This window comes from Polyodon spathula, chromosome 21, assembly GCF_017654505.1.
Source record: "Polyodon spathula isolate WHYD16114869_AA chromosome 21, ASM1765450v1, whole genome shotgun sequence".
Classification (NCBI taxonomy): domain Eukaryota; kingdom Metazoa; phylum Chordata; class Actinopteri; order Acipenseriformes; family Polyodontidae; genus Polyodon; species Polyodon spathula.
In genome coordinates, this window is record NC_054554.1 from 19272270 (window position 1) to 19294461 (window position 22192).

Below are 22192 nucleotides of genomic sequence, written 5' to 3' on the forward strand. Positions count from 1 at the left end.
GTCGTGATGGCATAAAAAGGACCGGAGAATCGCAGTCTACTCCTTCGCTTGGTTTACTCTTGAACCTGAAGGACCGTGAGAGACGTAGCCACTGTTAATAGAAATATTCATGAGTGTTTTGTTTGTTTGTGCTTGTTAGTAATTGTCTTTGTTTGTGAATCACCAGACGACTAACACGTTTCCGAAGCTGTCGCCTTGGGCCAGCACAAAGCTGGAACAGCACTAACATCACTAATAAATTGTTATCACCCACCACGAGCACTGCTGCACGCACCCAGACTGGTGATCGCGTTCAATTGTGGGGAGGATAGCATGTATTTATTATTTGGGCTGCAATCTCCTGTCTTTTCTTTCTGTACATTACACATTGGTGTGTATTGCTGGAGATTTATTGTTTGGTCACCAGACCTGGAGTATAAATAAAAGACCCCCTTTCCAAATGGATTACAGCTTCCTGTCTGTGTTTGTTCTTGCACTGCATCACCTCTGCACCTGTTCACAATCAGCAGCCTCTTTGCCACAACATGTAATAATTAAAATCAATAATTTTCCTCAAGAATTGTTAGTGGGCTGCAGTACCTATTGTAGCTGCTCAGGTGTGCCTCAGGGAAAAAAGGTTTGGGAAACCCTGTTTTAGGCGAATGTTACTTTTTGCCAGCACCACGTTGTAATGTATTCACTCAGAATCCAGGGTAAATACTAAACTTGTTTATTATTAAGCATATTCAATATGTACGCGTACCCATGGTCAGCCCGGATATACCCAAGGGTGCATAGGTGTGGCAGGAGGCAGCTTAGCATTTGTTTGACAGGAATCGCATCCATGAACCATACTCTCAATATCCCTGTCTAATTACAGCCATACATAGCTTCAGGAGAATGTTTTCATTCGCACTATGCCAGGGTGTGACTGGTGTAGCATCTGTAAAACCTGTGGTTTGCCCTGTGAAGATACAATAACTCTACATTCCCAAAGTACCACTCCATCATGAACACTCAGTTCTAGCTTACGTACAAAGTAAGGTTGAATATCTGGTTCAACAGAGAGTGGCCATCCGTTTGCGACAAATTGACGTACACGTGATAACTCTGGATCACGGTCTGTCCATATTTTAGTTTCTTCTACAGTGACTGGAGGCATCCAGGAGTTCCAGGAGTAGCACTGAGTCCATGGGGGTGGGCATGATAGAGGGCTTCTCTTGTAGTGGCAAGCGACTCATGGCATCAGCATGATTCATTTCTGTGCCTGGCTTGTACGTAAAGGAGTAATCATAAGCAGAGAGGGTAAACGCCCACCTATGAATTCTTGATGAAGATTGTGTTGGCACACCTTTTTTTCTCCAAAATGGCTGCCAAATTTCAGCAATGGCTTGTGATCACTTGTGATCTCAAAATGTCTGCCGAACAGGTAGCAGTGAAATTTCTTCACTCCAAAAACTACTGCTAGACCCTCGTTCTCGAGCTGTGAGTAATTACTTTCAGCTGGAGCTAACGTGACACAAATGCTACTGGTCTCTCTAAACCATCTGGCATCCTGTGAGACAGTACAGCACCAATCCCATAGTGCGAGGCATCACAGGCAAGCAAGAGGTCCTTCTTTGAATCATAGTGAATCAGTACCTGTCAGGAGTTTAACAACTCTTTTGATGCTTGAAAAACCATTCTTTGTTTAGGTCCCCAACACCATCTATAATTCTTTGTCAAAAGAATGTGCAGAGGTGCCAAAACAGTAGACAGGTTAGGTAGGAAGTATCTATAGTAATTTAGAAGTCCTAAATATGATTTTAGTTCTGTCACATCACAAGGAGCTGGGGCTTCCGTTATCGCGCGGACCTTCTCCTCTAGAGGGTTTAGGCCTTTTGCGTCGATACGGTAGCCTAAGTAAGCAACTTCTTTGGCTTGAAAAATGCACTTATCTTCTCTTACACGAATGCCTGCATCTGCTAACCATGCCAACACCACATCCAAATTTCTCAAGTGCACCTCCTTTGTTTCTCCAATAATTACGATGTCATCCATGTACACACACACATGTGGAATGTTCTGTAACAGACTATCCATGCATCATTGAAAGATGGCAGGAGAGGAGCAAATTCCAATAGGAAGACAGTTGTACCTGAAAAAAGAGTATTAATGGTAGTGTATTCCTTTGATTTTTCATCCAGAGGTAGTTGCAGATATGCACTGCTCAGATCAATTTTTGTAAATATTTTTCCTCCACTGAGGGTTACATAGAGCTCTCCAATAGGTGGAATGGGGTATGTATCTAGCTTTGCTACTCGATAAATCATCACCTCCATCATTACTCTTCAATACTGGAACAATGGGTGCTGCCCATTCAGAAAACTCAACAGGTTCTACTATTCCATCCTGCTGTAACCGTCTCAGTTCTGCTTCAACTTTCGCTTTCATCGCATATGGCACTGAGCGGGGCTTGAAGAATTTTGGCTGCGCTGTATGGTCCATGTAAATTTTGGCTGTCATATTCTTCACTGTGCCAAGCCCATCCTGGAAAACCCCTGGGTACTTATTAATAACTCGTACATGAGATGGTGCATTGCTAACCAGACAAATCTCAGCCCATTTTAATCTGAAAACCTTCATTTAATCACGTTCACCAAGATTTGGACCATTTCCTTCCACAAAAATTAGAGGAACTGTTGCTCTTTTGTCATCATACTGCACACTGACATCAACCGTACCAACTACACTGATTGGCTCTCCTGTGTATGTATGTAAAACTGCACTAGATTTGCGAACAACTGTGGTTCTCGACAATATGTCTGTAAGTTGTGGCACTCATAATGGACACAGAAGCTCCCGTATCAATCTGCCATCCCACAAGCTGATTGTTTATGGTGTACTCCACTACTAAGGGATGTGCTCTACTAGTTCTAGCACTAACATTAAATATTGTGTAGCTGCCTCCATCATCTGTGTCATCCTGCATGTTTGCTATGTAATGATCATTTCATTTCTGTGTTTGTTTTCCATTCTTTTTTTTCCATCTACAGGGTTTAGCAATGTGCCCTTTCACATGGCACTTGTGACACTCAGAATATTTAAATCAACAATCATCTGGAGAGCGGTATGTGCTCTGGCAATGAAAACATGCTTATGAATTCTCCTTGGAGGGATGACCACCTCTATTTAGAGCAGCGCTGTGGTTGCCTGTACTAAACTTCATCTCAAACAGTTTTTTATTGAATTGTTTTTCACTGTGTTGTATTTTCTTTACAGTTTCCTCAATCCCCTGTGGAGTAAGAGAACTTGAGGCCACTTGTATATCTGTAGAATTTTTGGCTGCCAATTCCAGCCCTTGAGCTATCTCCATAGCTTTGCGAAAATCAAGATCTCACTCAGATAACAGAGAATGCGTTCATCTTGGACACCGCACACAAGTCTGTCTCACAGCATGTCCTCTAAATAACCTCCAAACTCACAATGTTCAGCCAGATGTCGAAGATCAGCTACAAATGCTGTTATGGACTGGCTAGATTTGCGAAACTGAGAGTTAAATTTGAAGCGCTGCACTACTGGTGATGGTTTAGGGTGGTGATATTCTTGAATAAGATTACAAAGTTCTTTGAAAGTTTTATCAGATGGTTTGTCTGGAAACAATAAACTTCTCATAAGTCCATAGCACTTAGGACCACACACACTCAGTAAGATAGCATGTTGTTTGCTTCATCTGTAATGTCATTAGCAATAAAATACTGCTCCAGACATTCTGTGCATAGAGCCCAGTTCTCAACATCACCGTTAAACTCATCAATTTTGCCAAATGCAGCCATAATCACTGTTAGAATTCAATCCACATAAAATCGAAGTACTTGCCTAAGTATCTCCGTCACCAGTTGTAACGTATTCACTCAGAGTCCAGGGTAAATACTAAACTTGTTTATTAAACTTGAACACAGGCTACATGCTGACAGCCATCTTAAGTTCTCCTGCTGTTTTCAGTTTGGGGGACCATCTAACAATTACAAACCACTTTAGGGACTGTCTACATTTTACAAACAATATTGAAGCAGTATAATACTTTGACACTAAGTATACCACACATGTCCACTATGGCCATCTCATACTCTGCAGTAAGAATACAGCCACGTCTGCCACTGGTGTCTTTCCTTTCAGATCTGAAATACAGCAATTTCAATCCAACACTGCAATAATGTAAACATTGTTTCTGTAATACTGTACATACAATTCCAATATTGTACACTTATTGATTCTCAGTACGAAATGTTCTGATAATTGAACCAACAGTATACCTCTTCAAAATTGGTTGGACAACACAACCAGCTTCTTCCATTGTCAAACCTTGGTTTATGACATCATCAATCACTTTTGCTCTATTTCATTTGAGACTACCACACGTTGTTGTTGACCACGTGTCCATGTCCATCAACTTCATCCAAATGCTCCATTTATTTTGAAACTGCTGTTGTTTCCTCAGAGTTTTTATGTAGTGATGTAATGATTATCAATTAAGCTTCCTTGTATTCTCATGGATGAGGTCATTTGCAACAATGAGTACTAATTGTTACCAGATGCTCAAATAATTAAGTATTTTGCCAGATTATCAATTAGCATTTGAAATAGGTTGTTAGGAAATACTATAGTACTTAAAGACTTGAGTAGGTGATTAAGAGTTTTTCATTTTGTATATAAACATGATAAAATGTGTCTTAAGGTCAGAATTTTACAACTCTATTTGGCTTTTTGTGTTTTACACTTTGGAAACTGTGTTTCGAAAAATGTGTCAATGCACTTGTAAAAAAAAAACTGTATATCAAATAGGAATCCATAGTTAATATGACATTTTTGCAGGAAATCGAATCGTTTCAATTTCAGCCAGCACTTTTTAAAGTAGCGATTTGAAAAAATGTTGTCTCAAACTCACTACTGAGGTCACACACAATGTCGAGGCCATGACAGCGTCCCATCACAGACAGCACATCTGTGTACATCACTGTCATTCTGAGGCCATTCGGATAATCAATGGCTTGTTCTGCAATGTGTTACAAAATCCCAAAATGACATAAAGTTGAACCTGGAATCTGCTACTTAGAAATACTAAAATAAAGGTCTTTGTCACTGTATTCATGACATTCGTTTTAACTATAGGTCTTTTTCACTATATTCATGACATAGGAGGTTTTGAGTATAAAGGTTGGTTCACACTGGGCATACGACTCAGACGGACGCTACAAACACATCACCATGTGTTCAAATCGTAGATGCTGTGGGAGAGTTGGTAGAAGTTGGTGACGTCACTCTCATTCAACCAAACACATGCCTTTCTCTTTCCCTTAGAATTTTACAAGTAAAATACAATGTACTTTTTATTATTTGAAATAAATTATACTTGTATGGATGTAGCAGAAAATGTCTAAATAATAATAATAATAATAATAATAATAATAATAATAATAAAGCATGTACGGTACTATAAGTAAACAGATAAATAATCACAATGAAAACTAACAACTCAGGAATTTAAACTGTGTTCTCTTAGCAGCCTACATACAGTGTTTACTGAAAGAGGGATGCTTAAATTGAAAGGGTCAACTCAAAGTCTGAGCAAATTTCAGTGATTTTACCATGAAACTAAATGGTGGCATTTGCTGTCAATCACACATTAATTATTTTAGTATTTTTTTGGATCAGCTGTTTATAAAAAAAAAGATGCTGTGATTATACAGTGTATAAGTTAAATGCGGCTGTGCGCATGACTCACCGAACCAACAGTAGAGTGTTGTTTTTTTAAACCAATTAGAATGAACTAGTGTGAACCAGTCTTTAGTCTTTTTCTCTGTATCCAATGACTGTTTCTCATTGATTTTTTTTCTTTTTGTATTTATAAATTCAGCAGTGTTGAGAGTTAAATTATAGTTATGCTGTACTGTATGAAAAAATGGGGGGGGGGGGGGGGGTGAAAAAACAAATCAATTAAAAATAAAAACCTGAAAAGTCTTCATTAGAGAAGTTTTCACCCCCTTTGCTGTGACACTCTTAAATAAGCTCAGGTGCAACCAATTGCCTTCAGAATTCACACAATAAGTTAAATGGAGTCCATCTGTGAGCAATAAAAGTCACTCACATGATTTCAGAATACACCTGTCTCTGTAAGGTCTCACAGTTGGGTGGTGCATTCAAAACAAAGATACTACCATGAAGACCAAGGAGCTTTAAAAAAAACCTGTTTCAGTCTGCAAAATACCTAATACTGGGATGGAGATTCACCTTTCAGCAGGACAATACTAAACACAAAGCCAAAGCGACACTGGAGTGGCTTAAAAACAAGCAAGTGAATGTCCTAGAGTGGCCCAGTCAAAGCCCGGACTTGAATCCAATTGAAAATCTGTGGCAAGACTTGAAGATTTCTGTCCACCAATGATCCCCATCTAACTTGACACAGCCTAAACAATTTTGCCAAACCTGGTAGAGACTTACCCAAAAGACTCACAGCTGTAATTGCTGCCAAAGGTGGTTCTACCAAGTATTGACTCAGGGGGGTGAATACTTATCTAACCAATACATTTCAGTTTTTTTATTTTTCATTAACTGTTGTTTCACAATAAAAATTCTCTTGCCTCTTCAAAGTGTTCTGTAAATCAAAGGAAAAAAGATCCAATTTAAATGCATCAAGATTTCAGGTTGTAACACAACAAACTGAAAACGTCCAAGGGGGGTGAATACTTACTATAGGCACTGTATTTACAGTGATCTTTTGTTCGGTAGACTTATTTATATGACACTGACATTTAATCAATGGATTGTGCTGTGAATTAGTCACTTTCTTACACTTGAAAATGTATTACATTGATTTCTCTTGCTGGATGATGTGCTTCAGTTTATTGATGGAGTAACAGGGTAATCAGTTTACATGCCGATTTGATTAGCTTGGGTCAAATTTTCCTGTCTGATTTTGTCAGCTAATTTATCGAGTAAGGACAACTCCTGGAGTTAATGGAATTTTGTGAGCCAACAACGTAACAATATATACATATGACAATTGGGTATAATTTGGTGTTCCATCTAACAAGTGATTTGTTCACAATTTATTTTCAGATCTGTTTATTCTTGACATTGTAGCATTTTCAGCAATTGAAATTGATATCAGTGATATAAGCCCAAGTTAGGAGAAGCAACTGGGGCAACCTTGTCAAGCATCAAACAAATAGGCACAATTGGAAAGGTGCTGGGGCCCAACATTCACACAATCATTGCTTTTAACTTGGCTTCTTTTTTTGATTGCTCCACTTTTTTGCTCCACTTTACATTGAAATGCTCATTCCCTTATCAGCTTGGTTGTAACCAGAATAAAGATGCTAAGACACATGTGCCAAGGAAAGTGCTCAATATAGACTGAAGTGTTCTTGGTTATCCTTACAAGCACTACTACAGAGAGAAATACAGACAGGGAATGGGAGAGGCATCATCACAGGCTCAGACAAGTATGCTTTGGGATGACACACAGACAACTTGCAGGTAGTTGAGGGCACATATGGAGAGATATTTAGCCCATACATACAAGAATACCTGAAAGAGCATGAAGCAATATATTGCCAACAATGAAGATGATGAACAAGACCAATAATGGCAACGAGTGCAAGGGATAATGAGAATGCAAGGTAAGTGTATGGAAAGTGACAGCTGATGGGACTGGCATTGCAGATCCAGGGCTGGGGTGTTGGAGAATTTCCTTTTTTGGTTGTGCATTGTTAATGTTTTATGTTGCAGATGTGACTTTTGAACTGATAAGGGAATGGTCACCATCACCTTGAAGTTGTACAAAGAGCATTTCAATGTAAAGTGGAGTGATGAAAAAAAAAGAAGCCAAGTTAGAAGCAACAATTGTGTGAATGTTGGGCCCCAGCACCTTTCCAATTGTGCCTATGTGCTTGATGCTTGACAAGGTTGCCCTAATTGCTTCTCCTAACTTGAGCAATTCGTAATAATATGAATAAAGTGAGGGAAAGCTATTCGAGAATGTGTATGGTAAATAGACAGACAGACAAGGCAAGAGAGTAATAAGTAGAGTAATATAACATAAATGAGAAAAGATTTGAAAGTAAAATAATGGTAGAAGGGACTTTTGGACAGTATTGAAAGTGTAAACATTGTATTCTTTTAGTTGCAAATGTACATCCATCAGTGGTGAAAACAATATGTATATTTTGATAGGTATTGATATACTGATATTTATGTAGGTACAAAACTACAATGTTATGAATGGTTAAAAAGGTACATATGCATGTCAGTACTAAAGGGTAGTATACTAACACATTTTAATAGTGAAAAAAACATTATTCTCCTTGTTATAGAGGTGTTATAAACTTAGGCCAATGTAAGATGTTTGTAAAGCATTAGATCTATTCATAAAAGGCCATATCCATGTCCTTTGCATTTCTTGTCCATGGTTTGACTTCAATGAGTGCATCATTTGCATGCACCCATTTTCCAGTAGCACCCACAGCAAGAAGAGACAGATAGTGTCCTGAAGTAACAGCCTGTCCTTGGTGTATGGTAATGGAAGATAACTGGTAATTCCTGTTGTCCACGGTAATTTTGCCCTATTGTACAGCAGTAAACTTGGCATTGTGTCGCTTTGTAATGGTCCTGTCTGGTTTGGTTTCCCAAAGCATAAGTTGGAGTGCAGTCATTCTTCCTGCTGACTGAATAAGTTCACATTTCATGATTGGAGAAGTTTTGCATTGCCTACATTTTCTACCATAAATCGTTGATATATGAAGAGTTTAGATGCAAAATGCAACATACGCCATTCACACCAAAACTAAGATAAAAGTAGGATGCCTACTTTCTGATGTTCAGTGTCCTTTGTCATGAAAACACAATATACATCACATCAAATACAACTCAAATGATCATTTCTTTCCATAATGTGCTATACGCCAGGCTTCTAATTTTAGCAAAATCCAACATATCCACTGAGCCAATTGGCATGCAGTATCACAATCACGTGACACATTTATGACAGCGCCCAGGAGGAATATAGTAGCGTATTTAATCTTGTAAATTGAGATTTTATGATTAAATGATTATTCATTTTAAAAAATGCTTGGAAGTAAATTTTCTAACAGGGTGTAGCAATGGTGAATAAGCATTCACAAATAATGCTTAGAAAACGTCACTCGATCGGAATTGTGAAACCTCCCGTCATCTCCCTTGTAATGCCAACCCCACTTAATGGTTTACATTTGTGTTCTCTCTCTGTGTAGGATGTGAAGTTTATCATTTGAACTTACTGAAACATGTTGCATCTTTAGAAGTAAGTGTAAAGTCATTTTTAAAAAAATGTGGACCCTGACTGAAGATATCATTCGCAAAGGGGGCCTGTTGCACTAACGAGGTCAAACAACAGGTCACGTTTTACTAAACATTTTAAAACTAATAAACAAACAATTACCATAATGAACACTATCGTAGTATGTTGCTTTAAACATAATAACACAATATTCATAAGAAAGAGTTCTTATTTATAAACAGTAAGACGTTTAAAGCTTGGGACTCCCGGTCTGTAGCTTGGTGTTGTTTACATTATCTTCAGCATATTTTAAGTGATTGAAAGCTGAAATTCCTTTTTTTAAAACACACTTTTCTTATACCATTACAGTATTGGTGAGCTATGATTAATTTGTTTGAAAACCAGGCTTTAATCACTGATAATAAGTGCACAGGCGGCGATTCCGTGAGTGCTCTGGGGCACCAATGCCTTGGGGGGAAAAATAAGGTACTGCACAGTGCAAATAATTCACCTGTTCTGTCAAATTATAGTGTGGATGCTTCACAAGCAGAACTGTTATTGCATCATTTAAAAATATAAAATCCATTTATACAACGTCTCCCAGCTTTCTTGAAAAGGTCTGCGTTTCCTTTGTTTATCTTTTGTATTTGTTTTGCCTTCATTAGTATCTATAATGGGAACTTATTGTGTAAAGTATAATATTAAGCACATTAGGTTGAGTTTATTGATTTTGAACTGGAGCATATATGTGTGAGTAAGCAATAGTTTTAAAACTTGTATTGTCAATAAGAAAATCTGCGTATAAGTAGGCCAAGAAATAATGAATTCACTGAAATGGGGAGATACAACACAAGGCAGAAACCGTGGACCTTTAATGGTGAAGATCAGTGGAGCAAGTATGACCACATTATTGTGCACCTCATTTTTGTATTTTTAATTGAAATGTTATTTTCTTTTTAGTTGTAGATTGCTAATCTCCTGTAAAATGAATCTGATTAAATCTCAAACTGTCAGAACTAATGACTCGAATTGACTCGAGCAAGATATACAATAGATGACTCGACTCGAGTCTTAACCCCTGTGACTCAACCTGACTGAAGTCCCAATTTTTGTGATTTGATTACAACACTATATATACCCAGTAGGTCAATATTTTCAAAGCTTTTCCTTTAGTCTTTTATTAACTATTACTTTTTAAAAGAGAAAACCCCTTGTTAATGTTGAAGAACTGAGAAATAGGCTCAGCATTTAAAGGATATGACGCTGACAAGATAATGTCAAGCAATCTACCAGATGCCAAATATGTATTGCCATGAAAATTTCCTGCAAAAGAGCTCACAGAGGTGTCTAGCCAGTAGGTTCTGCTGTAACAAGGCCAGGACATGAACCTGCACTCCCCTGACTTTCAGAAGCACCCAACACAACACACCAATGATATTAGAGATTACTGCTTGGAGATTCAGTGCTGCACAGTCACCACATCCCTGCATCCATGTGACAGGAGGAAACTGAGGAGTCATAAAATTCCCATAAGCTCATCACTACACTGTTTTTTTAATATTTCACATTTTTTCAATGTTTTCATGTAAGTGTTTGTAGTGGAATAAGAGTAAGTTCTGTGAAGCAATTAAACACCTGTAAGTTTTTCAATGAATAGCTTCAAAATAAATACCAATACACACTGTATTGTGAACTGATGCTAAAATATATTAGGACATACTAGAATTATTGTGTTAGCTCTATTTACTTGAAGTCTAGCAAGATACCAAAACCGCAACATCAGTGATTTGAAATAAGCTATGAATGTAACTCATACATGCTGTACAATTTATTAAAAAACAATTTGTCCTGCCTCCAACCATGCAATAACACAATGAGGAATCAGTTTCACTGTACATATTCTGTGCAATGTATTTATCGTTTTCAATATATAACCACATGTGCCTACACAAATGTAATCATGTTTAACACAAATCCAATATTTTTCAATATACAGTAAATATAATCCAAAAATAGGTGGTAGGGCTCTAGCCCTCATAAAAGTAATACAATATAATTTAACCTAGAATGACCTGAACTGCCTCACTAGAATCCTATGGAAAAATATAAAGCAAAGTACTTGTTACAAAAGAAAAAAACAAACAAGTATTTGTAAGAGACCTTGATATATATATATATATATATATATATATATATATATATATTTATATATATATATATATATATATATAATATAGATTTAAATTTAATTAATTACTAATTAAAGGAGTAACTTGGTACTGGCCTGAAATTTCAGTTATCCTAACTAGAATCCCTTTGTACTTTTCTGTTTCACTCTTCACATCTTGGTGACTTTATAAAATTTAGAAGTTTAAATCAACGCTGGCCTCAAAAAAGCTCTCAAACGTATCTCTGTGTTCAGCTGATTGTGTAACTGTTAACTTGCATCACACAGATGCCAGAAATACTCTCACTAAGAATTGATTTTCCAGACTAATCCCTTATGTCCAGGGTCAGCAGCTTGTTATAAAAGTTGCTCAGGTTCAGCGGGTGAATTGGCTTGACAGCAGGAACAGAGGCTGCCTTTTGATCTTTAGTCCTCCTGATCAGTAAGTGGTTTGCAGTGCTGAGATGACATTTGAATTCAAAACTGGATAGAAAAACAGGGAACAAAAGGATTGTAAAGACAATATACGACAGATGATAGCAGACCATCAAAAGCCCCTTTCACACTGGTACTCCTACCCAGGTCCCAGCGACCCACCTCAGGATGTGGGTTGACACGCTTTGACCTGGGTTGTGCGAGACAAAATGCTTGACACATGTTCACGAGCCAACACAATAACAAACAGTCACACCTGCATGAAGGTTTTGCTTACACAAGGAACATGCTTCTGGGGCACTGATATGGGCATTGTGCACTTGCGTTTGTCACTCAGCTCAACCTTGTTTTGTCAATAGCAGTGTGAAATCGCGTACCTGACCTGTATAACACCAGGTCATGGGTGGCCATGCCCTCAAGTTGCAGATGTTGTTCCTATGCCTACTAGTGCCCCTAGGGAGAGAGTTGAGGATGGACAGTGTCATTTGCTGCCTAGTCTACGTTGGGACAATCAGGGGGGTCCCATCTGTGTGCAATGTGGTAAGAGCGGCCACCTTAGATGGAATTGCTCACAACAGCATCATTATATCTCTTTAAACTAAGACTCCTGGCCACAGTAGGGCATGTGGTCGGAAGAATTGACCAGGCAGGGAGATCAATTTAAGAGCCCATGATATTTGGAGAATGCCCAAGGGTGGAGGCACAGATTCGTGGGGTGAAGATGCCATGTGTGTTGGTACGGGTTTGCATGTTACACTGTTTAGTAGGAGGGAGACTACCAACATTTCATTGCTGCTAATGGGCTGCATATCCGTTATATAGGGTACGCCATCCTGGATTTTGTTATTGGGGGAGTGGAAGTTCCAGATCGAGAGATAATTATTGTGGAGGACTGTAACTTGAGCTCACAGAAGGGGATCTTGGGGGTGAACATAATCAGCCACTGCTGGGGAGAACGATTTGGAGGATCTGACCCCAGATTGAGATGTTTCGAGTCAGCCGTGTCGACGAAGGCGAGGGGTGAGTGGACAAAGGCCTTTGCTGTTTGCAGGCGAGTGCAACAAAAAGAGGTCCCTGATGGGAAAGTGGGGACGGTCCATCTATTGCAGCAGCAACCAGTCCAGATACCCCCACAGAGTGAGATGGTGGTGTGGACACAAGTGACTGAACATCCGGCCCGTTTGGAGTATTGTGCTATGGTAGAAGCAATAGAGGGTAATGCGGATTGGAAAGTGGGCCTTACCCTGGCTTGGATAAGACAGGGAAGGACACCGTTGAGTCTTCGTAATGTGAACCCCTACCCCATTGAAGTTCCCCAGCACCCCCCTCTGGCCACTGTATTTAAAATTGATCTTGAAAATGTTCATAGTGATCGTGATCTTGTATTACAGTATCTTCAACCCAATGTGGTAGAAGTGGACGTTCACCCTATACACTCTTCTGTGGCTGAGGAGGAAACAAACCTGGCCTTTGAGGGTGATGACCTTATGCCAGCTCAACAGAAGAGGCTGGAGGACCTAACTCAACGAGGAAGGTTTTTGCAATGCACAAAGAAGACTTTGAGTGGACTGACGCTGTCTTCCACAATATATCTACTGAGAGGGCCCCTCCTTCCCGGGAACGCTATAGACCGATCCCACCAAGTTTGTACCCGGAATAGAAGATGCTTCTACAGATTGACCAGGGAGTGGTCCGAGAGAGTAGTAGTAGATGGGCAGCTCCTGTGGTACTGGTGAAGAAGAAAGATGGTTCTTGGAGGTTTTGTGTGGACTATCGGAAATTGAATGCCCTGACCCATAAAGATGCTTACCCACTCCCGCGGATCGAAGAATCCCTGACAAACCTTATTAAGGCCGAATGGTACTCCACCCTGGATCTAGTCAGTGGATACTGGCAAGTAGAAGTGGACAGCAGTGACCGGGAGAAGACTACATTTATTACACCTCTGGGCTTGTACAAGTTCGACCGGATGCTGTTTGGATTATGTAAAGCACCCAACACTTTTCAAAGGTTGATGCAATGCTGCTTGGGAGAACAGGTAAATGATTCATTATTGATGATGTGATTGTTTACTCACCTACTTGTGAAGCTCACCTTATTCATTTAGAACAAGTATTTCAGAAGCTGTGGGATCATGGATTAAAGCTACAACCGAAAAAATGCAAGTTGTTCCAAAGAGAAGTCTGGTACTTTGGACATCAAGTAAGCCAAGCAGGAGTAGCCACTGACCCCGATAAACTGACTGTTGTTCAGAATTGGCCCCCACCTTCCACCATATGACAGGTGCGTTCATTTCTTAGGTTTGTTGTCTATTACCAACGTTTAATTCCAGTATTTGCTACGAAAGCCGGCCTTGAACATCCTCCCTTGAACCTCCGAAAGGTCTCCAGAACCTCAGATCACAGGTATTCTCCCCACAGAGATAAATGGGATGAGACCTTTCCTGATGCCCATGCGACTGCCGGTAGTCGCACTCCCGCCTGAGCATCCAGATCTATCTTGTCCCGAGAGAGAACTGGATCAGGACTTTGACGACATGTCTGCTTTGGAAGGAACACTCTAAATCATAGCTCCACTGGTGGAACCCTTACAGAGTTCCGAGCAGTCCAATTTAGGTAGTTAGGTAATTAGAAGCCTGAGCCTATCAGGACGATAAGGATTTAAGTGGGGGGGGGGGGGGGGGGGGGGGGGGGGGGACTGGGTAGGGGGGGGGGGGGGGGGGGGGGCTTTGGGGGGGGGGGGGGGGGGGGGGGGGGGGTGTCACAAGTGATTTTTTTTTTGTTATAGTTTGGCACTAGAGTAATTAGTGTTTTCTTTTTTCTTTTGTTTTTAAACTTACCTGTGTTGTAGTCATCGTGTTTGTGTTTGTGCATCACTGTGGAATCGACTGATTTGAAACACTGTTTTTCTTTTTGTGCACTGTTATTTTATGTTTATTATGAGCACTTGGAGAAGCTCCCACCCCCATCAATTAGTGGTGGCGAATGGGAACACACGGGGGTAGGATAAAAATGACAGGCAGGAAGCAGGAACAGACAGAGTGCAGCAGCAGCTGAGACAGGGAGCAGCAAGAGAAACAGGAAGCAGCGGCAGTGGAGCAGCGGGGAACGGAGAGCGAATTTTTGGAAGATACAGCACAAGGAACAGAGAACGTGCATTCGAACAGAAAGAGACTACAGATGAAAGAAAAAGAAAGAATTGGTAGGACTTGGAAAAGGAAACAGATATTGGACTCTTGTTGTAGGGTAACTACTGGTGGTAGGTGGTTAACCTATTGATCGCGACTGTGTTTACATTTTGCCAGTGTATTAATTTTCCTGGTTTTTTTTGGTTCTCCCTTTTGCATTGGATTACTTTTTTCTTCTTTTTTTGCTCTTCTTACACACCCTTTATTTTTGTGGATACTTACTGTTTTGTGCCATTTTTAGAGACTACTTTTACAAACCACATGAGACGCATTGGAGGTGTTTAACAGTTATGTTTTTTTTACTTCTTTGAATCGTGCTATGAGTTAACTGCTGCATTAAATTTCACCATCTTATACGGTTGGCGTTAAGCGGACCAAAACCTGTTGGAGGGATCGTTTCAGGTTCAAGAGGTGGCTCTAGGAGTCCGGTTCCATTGTCGAGGGTCCGAGTCCAGGTTCCAGGGTGTCCAGGGCCTTCATTCACGATTGTTTCCAGTGGTCCAGAAAGTCACTGGGTCCCAGATATGGAGAAAGAGATATGCAAGAGACAAAAAGATAGGATAAGGAGTAGTAACCAAATGCAACACTAAAGTATAGGTGTCATCTTACTTACCATTGTATGTGGTTCTGACAGCCTCCTTTTTGTCTTTTTCTCTTTCTTCTAGACATCTCTGGGATCCTCATTATTAGGTGGTGGCCAATCACAGTCTTTTCTCGGCAAGGAGGATTAGCAGCATTTCAGCACATGGGATGTTTAGCAGCCGGATGGGTTCTGTCGCTTACAATGGGACAGTACTTGCCTCGGATTACGCACTCTTTATTTTTGGACTTGCTGGTTCAGCTAAGAATGAACATTTTTTTTGTATTACATTTTTTTTTAGAGATTTTACCCATGGGAGGGGAAAGCACTGATTTAAATTTTTGCAGTGTTGTGTGCTTGTTTGCTTTTTTAAAAAAATACTTTACCCTGTAGAGAAAAAATAAAACTTGTTTGAACCTATTTGGTTCTCTTGAGTGTGTGTGTCGGATCCCTGGGATTCAAAAGAATCTGTCTAGGGAAGTTATTATTATTCAGTCACAAAGGTCCTTGCCTTTTTCATACAAAAGGTGGCATAGACAGTACTTACTAATTGTATATTTACTTACAGTTACCCCTGGTCATCCGACCCATGACAAAAACAGTTGCACTCAAGAAAAAGACTTGTAAGAAAAATGATTTGTAAGAACATAATAATACAAACCTTGACTGTTAATGGCAGGAATGGTAAGCTATTTGATTCTTACATTGGTGTAGTTAAATTAGTGTTTCCCAAACTTTTTGATTGGCGACCAAAATGAACAGAGGAATAATGAACCCACGATCCAAAATTATTCATTATTTGGTATTTTAATTGAAATACTTCTTAACCAATCAAAAAGCCAGGTTTCATTTATTTGTAACTACACTACACTATATAAGCATTTATGCTTTGATAGTTTACTAGCTTGCTAAAATGTTTGCTTTTATCAAATTATTAGTAAAAAATGGTACTAAACTAACATATTGTAATGATGAGGCAGACAAACCTGTGGGGGAGGGGGAGGGGGAGGGGGCACTGCTGCAAACACTCCTTCACACGACAGCCAGCTCAGGTTTTTGAGTTAAGGGTCCACTTTGCGCGGACAACAGGGCTATGTGGGTGCATTGAAACAATGGGTGGTGGGACGAGAATAGTGGTGGGAGTCGATTCCCGATTCTAACGTTTTAAATTTTGGCAATTGATTCCAAGGATGAGGAGTCGATTCTTTACATGGGTGGGGGGACAGGGCCAGGGTCGACATGTTTTGCATAGAGCCGACCTGCAGTCACATCCAATATTATTAACCCTTTGAGTAGTGAGTTTTAAAATATTTTGATGGCCCACTGGAGTGAGTTTTTGTTTTTTTAATTTTTCATAATTTGTCAAATTTACACTCCTCACATCAACACATTTGTTATTAGGCCTATTAGCAATTTATTCCACAATAAAACATATGTAAACTATTTCTTACAGTAAATAAACAAAACAAATAAATATTAATAATTATTTTGTCATAGCGAAAGGTGTTACAGACATCTAGAGTTGCTCTATCACAGTGGTTCCCAAACTGTGGTACGCGTACCCACAGGGGTACGCCAGAGATCTCTGGGGGGTGGGGGGGGGGGGTACATGGAAGAAATTGTGTAATGGCAGATTATATATTTTGGGTTTTTTTGGTTTTGCATTTTCTTAATAGGCTTCTAAGATGAAGCTTCTAAACTCTGTCGGGATTTGCTAAACGAGGTAGTGAATTTAATTCAAGATGTACCAATGAGAAAACATAGACGTACATGACGTGCAGAGCCCTCTCACCACCAATCATTGTACATCGTAATAACGTACATTAAATGTATTATTGTTATGATTATTATTATTATTACAGTGTAGTGTTCATGTGTATTATAATGTGTACATTTTACACAATGCTTTGGCATTAAAGGGGTTAAAACAAACCCTGTCTGCTGGTAGGGGTACGTGGACAGCTGGTAAATCTGGAAGGGGGTACGAAATAAGAAAAAGTTGGGGAACCATGGCTATTTCAGATTGTCAACAGTTTGGTAGACTCAGTAATTTAAGTTCAAAGCTCAAAATGTGCAGAATGTACCGGTATGTTCATACTCCCTGGGGACCATTAATTCAATGACCTACCGGTATGTTCATACTACTCAAAGGGTTAAAATTCCATTTTTGTCATTATGAATACATGTCTAAAGCAATTTAAAGTATGTTTTAAAGTTAACATTTCCTTATATAGAAAGGAAACTGTATTATAGACACCCCTATTTTAGGCATAATTTTGCTCATTAACAATTGCCTGATACCCATGAACTGCTGCAGGAGTAAAACTAAATCGACAGCCGCCTGCGAGATCATGTTTTTTTCTACTCTTGGGCGGGTCACAGTTTTTTTAATTGTGCAAAGGTATAGGAAAAAAATGGCAGAAAGTGGTGGAGGAAACGCAAAATCTCCTGTTTGGAAATATTTTGTATTCCAGGGTGAGGAAAGGAAAAAGGTGAAATGCCAAATGTGCAAGAAAAATCTTGTATTTAATCAAATGACGTCTCCGATGATGAAACATCTGAAAATTTACCACCCTAAGGAAAACATTGAGCAGAAACCACAGGTATGTTTATTTTTGTTTACATTTAAATATGTAACATTGCTTCCCCTATAACTGCTACTACATAGTATTAATAATGATACGTTTATATTTTCAAATATTGTAGTGTTGTTTATTTACCTACTCATACTGTCATTTTTTAGAGTGTTGAATATGATGGTGATTAACAACAACAACAACAACAATTCTTCTTCTTATTGTTATTGTAGTCATAGTCGGGGTGTCCTGACCTAACATGCTATTTTGGTATGAAATGTCTGCCTTTAAATCTCAATCAAATGTCGTTAGAGTATCTTTTGTAATTATTATGATATAATGATTTCATTCATGGTCAGAAATATACATATTTGATGCGCATACGCAAGAATCCCAAATTGCATCAGCAACACAATCATAAAAAAATAAACACAACCATCACATCAATCTTTATTTTATATAGCACCTTTCATAGTGGACCACCATCACATAGCACAAGATGCAGTAACAACAAAATCCATAATACTTTAAATACATAGAAATGCATAATATAATACATGACAAAAAAAAAAAACAATGCATAATACAATAAATACAGTGAAAAATGCATAATGCATGATAGTAGCATAATACATGAAATGGTAACACGTAGGTGAGCAGGAGAGTTTTGAAAATAATCCTGAACTTTACAGATAGCCAGTGCAACTGGGCAAGACTGGGAATGATGCTATCACATTTTTTACATCTATTAAGGATCCTGGCAGTGGCATTCTGAACTAGCTGCAGTCTGTTTATAGTGCGTGCTGGGAGACCTCCATATAGAGAGTTGCAGTAGTCGAGTCGAGAGGAGACAAATGCATGACAAAGTATCTCCACATCTGAGAGAAAAAGTTAGGGATGGACTTTGGAGATGATTCGAAGATGGTAGAAGGAAGATTTGACCACAGAGAAGATGTGGGCATCAAAGTAGAGGTTGCTGTCAAGAAGTACACCAAAACTTCATACTGTGGGGGAAGGCAGCAGCAGACAGTTTCCAAAATTCAGGGCAGCTATATTGAGCTTCTAAGTTGAGGTTTAGATACTACTAGGAATTCAGGTTTGCTAGTGTTCAGCTGAAGAAAATTGGCAAACATCCAGGCCTCAATGTCTTGAATGCAAGCAGAGAGCTGGACCATGACAGAAGGGCATCCAGGGTCGAGTTTTAAGTAGAGGTGGATGTCGTCAGCATAAGAGTGAAACATGAGGTTGTGTTTGTCGGGTGAGCTGACCTAATGGAAGCATGTAGATATTGAAGAGAAGGGGTCCAAGTACAGATCCACAAGTGACTGGGTTTGCAACACTATTGCATCCAGCATTGAAAACAGACTGCATGTATCTGGATAGGTAAGAGGACATCCAGAGATCCCAGCATACTTCTGAAGGTGGTCAAGAAAAATGTCAAAAGAGGCTGTTAGGTCAAGGAGGACAAGCACAGAGGGAGCACCAGCATCAGCATTAAGAAGGAGATCATTCACAATCTGGACCATAGCAGTTTCAGTACTGTGATGTGGCCGGAGCCAGACTGTAGAGATTCAAGCAGATTGTTATCCGTGAGATGTTTCATCAGCTGATTGGTTACAACCCTTTCGAGATTTTTGGAGAAAAAAGGGAGATTGAAGATGGGACTGAAATTAGATAAGACAGCCGGGTCGAGGGAGGGTTTTTTGAGTATCGGCATTACTTGGGCAAGCTTAAGGGCAGCAGGAACCAAACCAGAGTCCTTGGACAGGTTGAGAGTCTGCATAATGGAAGGAGCAAGGTCAGAAGCACAGAGACGGACAAGCTTAGTCGGCCAGAGGTCCAGGGGGCACGTGGCAGTAGTTGACTTTAACAGCCGGAAACATCAGCAATGAAGAGAGGAGAGGGCAGAAGGGGCAACCAGAGGAAAGTCAAGGTGGTCAAGTAGTAAACTGGGTTCGGGGCGGAAGAATAGATGTTGTCAATTTTGTTTCTGAAAGAAAGAGGAGCTTGCGGCAAGCAGACTTAAGCACTTGAAGTTCAAGGGTGTACCATGGGCAGTTACAATCTTTCTTGACAGTTCTGGTTGTAATCGGGGCAACAGTGACAATAATATGAATGATATAAGGGTGGTGTTGTATAGGGTCACCGTATCATCAACTGAGGACAAGAGAGTACCAGTTAGAGGGGATGAAGAGACACATTCCGAGAGTTTCAGAGGATTAAGCAGATTCTTGGGATGGAAAGAGATAACAGTATCAGTAGTGGAGGAAGGAGCAGGTAGATTAATATTAGCAGTGATTAAGAAATGGTCAGAGAGAGAGATATCTAAGATGAAAAGATAGGAAATATCAGGAGGCTATGTGGTACAGTGGTTAAAGAAACGAGCTTGTAAGCATAAGGTCCCCAGTTTAAATCCCAGATCACTCATTGTGTGACCCTGAGCAAGTCACTTAACCTCCTTGTGCTCTATCTTTTGGGTGTGACGTTGTTGTCAGTGACTCTGCAACTGATGTATAGTTCACACACTCTAGTCTTGTATTTTGTAAAGCGCTTTGTGATGGTGGTCCACTATGAAAGGGGCTAAAGATCATTATTATTATCAAGGCCCCTGGTGATGAGCAGATCCAGGGTGTGTCCTCGGGTATAAGTGGGGATGATGACCGAATGAGAGAGTCCAAGACAGTCCAGAAGTGTGTTGAAGTCATTCACTAGGGCGGAGGAAGGCTAGTCAACATGAATGTTGAAGTCACCTATGAGTAGGATTTTGTCAGTAGAAGTGCAGATGAGGGGAAGGAATTCTGAAAACTCAGCAATAAAAGCAGTTGCTCTTAGGTGGACTGTAGATAACAGCAAGGGTGAGGGACATGGGAGAGGGGAGCTTGAGGGCGAGATGTTCAAACGAAGAAAAAGCAGGCAAAGAAAGAACTGAGGACGCCAGCACAGAATTTGTAACAGCAGTAGTGCCCTTTACGCTGTGACTGCATTGACCAACCTCTCAGGGTGCTCCTGGAACAGCTACTTTTACAAAAAATAAAGTGGGTCCAGTAGACCAGCCTTGCCTGGGATGCTACGTCACAAAAAAATCAGTTCCTTATCAAAGTTGTGGCAACTTGTTTTTCCTGCTCTTTTGAATTCTGGTAATGCTATCTCTATGCTTATCAGTAGCATCCCTTTGTTAGGGATTTGTATATATATAATATAACTGTTTTGGATTTCTGGAGTGACTTCACTGATGATAGCCATGGAGATAATATCACCAGAATAAGGAATGTAAAGATAAATCAGTAGTCATGGTAACTTGGTTAAGCAGGGTTTTTCAAAACACTTCTCAGATCTCAAAATAAATGAAGCTCAGTACTTGAGCAGTAGCACTCAGAATGATGGGAAAGATCATAAGAGTGTGCACTCTCAGGATTCTGTTCATTTAGCTGTACCAAGGATTCTAACTCATTGATCTTTTACATAATTGTGGAATTGGAATTGTTTCCATCCTGCCAATACTTCTCCTTCAATCCATATTAAAAAAACAGATACATGTCTTATTTATTCCATTCTTTGATCTCTGTATGCTGCTGATTGAGTTTGAACCACACATTTGTATTGTGCTGCTTGTACTTGTAAATGTATTTTTATTGTTTTCCAGAACCCCCTTGTAAACGAGGCCTCGGTCTCAATAGGTAAATATCCTGGTTAAATAAACAAATAAAAAAATAAACAAATTAAAAGTAAGCAAATGTAAAACAAAACTGTTAATGTCATTTTTATCATTACTGTAATTTATTTCATATTTGACATTGTGACAGGGTAGCTGAGGGTGACATTCCCAGACCAGATAGCTGACAGAACACATTTGTGCACTGTTTTCATTAAACAAAAATAAATAAAATATTTTAACAAAACACTGCTCACAGAGCAAAAATAAAAGGTTTAAGCAAAACAAGTCTCAAACACAAACCAGTACTGTGCTGGTGCT